Source organism: Chinchilla lanigera, unplaced genomic scaffold, assembly GCF_000276665.1.
Source record: "Chinchilla lanigera isolate Chin_1 unplaced genomic scaffold, ChiLan1.0 scaffold00049, whole genome shotgun sequence".
Lineage (NCBI taxonomy): Eukaryota > Metazoa > Chordata > Mammalia > Rodentia > Chinchillidae > Chinchilla > Chinchilla lanigera.
In genome coordinates, this window is record NW_004955450.1 from 11,520,982 (window position 1) to 11,525,530 (window position 4,549).

Here is a 4,549-nt window from a genome sequence, read left to right on the forward strand (position 1 = left end):
TAGGAGATGTGAGTTTTATTAGAACAAAGCAGTGTTCACAGCCCACAGCAGAGCAATTTGTTGAAGTTATTTTGGAGTTGATTTAGGAATCACTCTTCATGAGATGGGCTGGATCCTCCTTATGTGTTATTCTGCTGAACTTCCTCCCAAAAGCCTCTCAGCTCTCTGTGCCCTTCTAGCTTGCACCCTCCCCTTTACCTTTCTCATCTGTACTCTCCTGACATAGTAGTATAATTATGTTTTCCTCCTATTTCCCTCCCATGAGATGATAAGCACATTGAGGGGTTTGCACTAATGTTGTTCAGTAGAATATTTTGTGTCTTACATAACACCTCGTTGATGACAGGCATTCAACAAAGCTCTGTCAAGGGAATGAATAATCACGCCTCACATGTATATAAGTGCTTTATGCTTATAAAATACTTTACTTTGTTCTTTGACTCTCTTCATACTCTTGGGGCAAGCAGAAAATCCATTTGTCACTCCCATGTAGAGGTGTGAGGCTAGGCTAAGAAATGCTGTGGAACTTCAGGGCCCAGAGGGTGCAATTTCGAGGACCCTTGTTTGTGAATTCCTGCTCTGCACCTCTTTTTGGTTTTCAGAGCTATTTTTCTCCTGAGCCAAGTGACAAGGGCAGAGCAAACTTAGTCCCTGAGTCTTTCTGACTGCTGCAGGCTGGGCCTCCAGTCTTCCCTGTTTCATTCTTTCACTTCTAACATAGCAATACTTTTTACTTAGGAGCTACATATTTCCCTTATGTAGGTGAAGGATGAAAAATATTCTTCTGTTGAATCTCTAGTTCCTCTGCCTGGATGTGGGACTACAAGATGTGGCATTGAGATAGAGTAGAAGAAATAAAGGTAGGTAAAAGGGGACAAGGAAATTGTAATTTTGCAACTGCACTTTTAGGAAAACTGCAGTTTTAAGATGCAGTCAGTTACCCAAGATTACAACGCAGTTTTCAGCCCTAGGTCTGTTTTTTCCCTTCTAAGTCTTTCACTTCTAATTCCTAAGAGCATTTAAAATTAATTGTGTATACTGGGCCTGTGCTTTTCTTCCATAGTGGAAATCTACAAATCCCACAGATTTCTACCCCCAAGGAACCAGCACTACTAATTTTTACAACTTTTTTTTTTTTTTGTCTTTTTGAGACAGGGTCTCACTGTGCAGTTCAGGCTGGCCATGAGCTCACTTTGTAGCCCAGGCTGGCCTCGAACTCGCAACGATCCTCCTGCCTCAAGCCTCCCAGTGCTGGGATTACAGGTGTGCGCCACCATGCCCGGTTAGCACTACTAATTGAAGTACCGTATCTCCAAACTTCAAATGCATGCAAATGGGTCACATTTTAATCCAGACCAGGAAAGGGTGACCTGATACGAGGTATACACACCCTAGATCACAGGCCTTGAGCATACCCTTGAGACCATAAAAGTACCTCTGGTCCCAGACCATACCAGTGTGACTTACTCCCAAGTATCCATACTTCTAAGTGTGTACTTTGATTCTGCTTAATAAATCTGATTATGCCTCTCACTGATGAGTTGTGCAATTCTATAAAGAGTCAAGAATCTGTTCTGTGGGGGAGCATGGATTGAGATCCTTATCTCGTCTTTGGGGGGGACCTCCTTGGGCCCCCTCCGGTGACAGTGTGAAATGGAGGTGACTGCCATGTGTGAGGGGTGGAAGATGTCGCTTTGCTGTGGCCAGATTACACTGTTCAGAGGGCGATCAGAGCAAAGGCCCGTGATGCCAAGGCCTTGGCTTTGACATTTCTATCTCCAACACTTTCTCTAAGGGTGCTCCAGATAGAATGGAGTGGCAGAGTTGGGAGAAAGATGCTGACTAGCAGGCTCCAGCAGATGTTGACTAACGTACGAAAGAGTGACATGATCAGGGTGAAGGCAGGGAGCAGTTGGGGCTTACTTGCTGACATTAACCGTACTTAACAATTACATGCAGTTGGACTCAAACTGTATTCCTTTCTCCTTCACACACAGCCCTGATGGTGGAAGTTAGAGTGAGGACAAAGGAGGGAATCTTTCAATTGGTCTTTAAAGCGCTGAGCCTTTTCTTGAAAGAGATTGAACAACAGGAGTACAGTAGTTTTAGACATTCAAGAAAAACAGAATGTCATGGATGTTTGTGAGTGACACAGATGACTACATCATCAAGAAGTTAAAGCAAGGATGACAAGGGTTTTAAGCGGTGTAGTTTAGTGTTAGAAGCAATGCTTAGCATGTCTAAGGCCCTGAGCTCAATCTCCAGTGTGGCCAAATAAAAGGACAAGAGGGCTTGATAGTCTTGAGTCAGCTTCACACACACACACACACACACACACAACACTCAGATCATAAAGCACCATCAACAATGACATCATCTCTCCACCTATACCTGCTCTCTCTTTTTTTTTTTTTTGGTTTTTCGGTTTTTCTCGGGTACCTGGAACCGAACTCATGACCTTGCGCTTGCCAGGCAGGCTCTTTGCCAGTGAGCTAAATCCCCAGCCCCTATACCTGCTCTCTCACATCTGGTTTTCTATAAACAGATACACATTTTTTTTTTCTTTTCTTCTTTTTTTTGTCTTTTTGAGTCAGGGTCTCGCTGTGCAGTTCAGGCTGGCCTTGAGCTCACTCTGTAGCCCAGGCGGGTCTCGAACTCGCAAAGATCCGCCTGCCTCAGCCTACCGAGTGCTAGGATTACAGGCGTGAGCCACCACATCCGGCTCAGATACACATTTTATAAATAGAAATTTAACACCTAAGACCTACGTTTTGTTTTTTCTAAAAAGATGGGGGTCTCGCTACGTGTTGCCCAGGCTTGTCTTGGACTCACCCCCTGAAGTAATTCTGCCTCAACCATCTGAGCAGCTGGGATTAGAGGTGTATATCACCATTTAATGATTTTCTTTTTCTTTTGTAGTACTGAGGATAGATCCCAGGGCCTTTATACCGAGCTATCTGTCTAGACTTTCATAAATTTATTTTTTGTTTGAGACATGGTCTCCCTAAGTTGTAAAGTTGCCCAAGCTGGGTTTGAACTTGCAATTCTCCTGCCTCAGCCTCCCAGAGTGCTAAGATTACAGGTATGTGTCACCATGTCGTCTTACTGAGTACTTAATGGGTGCCAGGACCTTCACATATCTCTTACTCCTCAGAGGAAGTGTAACAAGAATTGGCAGATATGGAATTAAGGTTCAAAGAGGTTAAACAACTTGCCGATGGTCACGTACGTGAGATTTCAAAATTTACACTAGTGGCTGACAATGAACATTACCTCTTGACTCTTGGACTAAAATACCTCGTTCGCTGTACATATATATCCCATTTAACTACGGGCAAGGGCTCCCTCTTCTGCTTCACCATAGTTTTTTTATATTAGGGACACACTCAGTTTTGTGTATTCTATTATTTGTGCCTTCCTTTTCTCTCCCTGGAAGGTCAAGCCCTGCTCCACATTTTGTCCTCTACCCTCGCATCAGTTACACATGAATTGATGCTCAGACGGTCCTGACAAAGGTGGTAGAAAGGCGGACGGCGAGGATAAAAATAGGTTGTAGAGGCAATCATTGAACAGTTCAAGCACCGCCTGGACCCGCGATAGGCGCTGTGGATACGATGCCCACGCGACACTGTCTTTTCCCAGCGCGGGGCTTCGCTGTACAGATCGGGCTGTCAGCCACCCCCAGGGCGTTTTACTTCGGCGCGCCGCGCACAAAGGCAAAGCAGCGCAGCCCCGGCCCCGGGATCCCGCGGCCCCGGAGACGCCCGGGAGAGGCCCGGCCGCCCGGCGCGATAAAGAGCACGCAGCCCGCGCCCTGCAAATAGAGGGGTGTGGCCGCCCGGCGCCCCCTCCGCCGCTTCCAGCGTCCCTCCATCCCGCAGCTGGCGGGCGCCGGGCTTTTTCCGCGGACCGCGGGGAAAACGGGGCGCGCCCGCCAGCCCCGCCGCGCCCGCCCTTTGTGAAACGCCCCCAATTGTGCTCCGTCGGCAGAGCCCGCGTCGCGCGCGCTGACGGGCTGCCTAGTCCGCGCGGGCTGAGCGGCGGTCCCGGATCCTCCCAGCCGGGCTGGCTTTCCCCGTCCCCGGGTCCCTCCCCGGTCCCTTCCCCGTCCCCCGCGCCCGCACCCTCGCCCCCCGCTCTCCTCCCCGGCCCTCTCTCCCCCACGCGCGCGCGCAGCCTCGGGGCGGGGCGAAGGCCCCGGGCCGCGCGAGAGTTCCACCCAAATCCCGCGAGATTCGCCTGCGGCCGCGGCTGCCGCCTCTTACGTCTTTCCCTTTGACAAGTCGCCGCCGCTGCAGCAGAAATAAAGGACGCGGCCACCACAGTCGCTGCCGAGCCGGGCTCGGGTCGCCGGAGCCGCGCCCCATCTCGCCACCCCACTGCCGCGCACGGTAACGCCTCCTCGTCTGCCTTCCGCGCCGCCTGTGAAGGTGCTCGGCTGGCTGGGAGAGGCCGCCGGGGGCCGTTCCGGGCCGCCGCGGAGCAGAGCTGCCGGGGTCCGGGGAGGCGGCGGGCGGAGCCTGAGGGAGCCCTCCGGGCTCGGGGACCC

The 4,549-nt window shown here is 50.5% G+C and overlaps 1 protein-coding gene across 6 annotated transcripts in view; it reads left to right on the forward strand.

Annotated features, from left to right (window-relative positions):
• Positions 1-4,263: 4,263 nt before the first annotated feature.
• The window catches only part of Herc1 (HECT and RLD domain containing E3 ubiquitin protein ligase family member 1), a 194,748-nt gene continuing 194,462 nt past the window's right edge, over positions 4,264-4,549 (forward strand). For 3 of the 6 annotated variants that reach the window (XM_005393785.2, XM_013518840.1, XM_013518839.1), the window contains exon 1: positions 4,264-4,391. The gene's annotated coding sequence lies outside the window, so the exon portion shown is untranslated. The remainder of the gene's footprint in view (positions 4,392-4,549) is intronic. The other 3 variants (XM_005393787.2, XM_013518841.1, XM_013518842.1) reach the window with 1 other exon arrangement.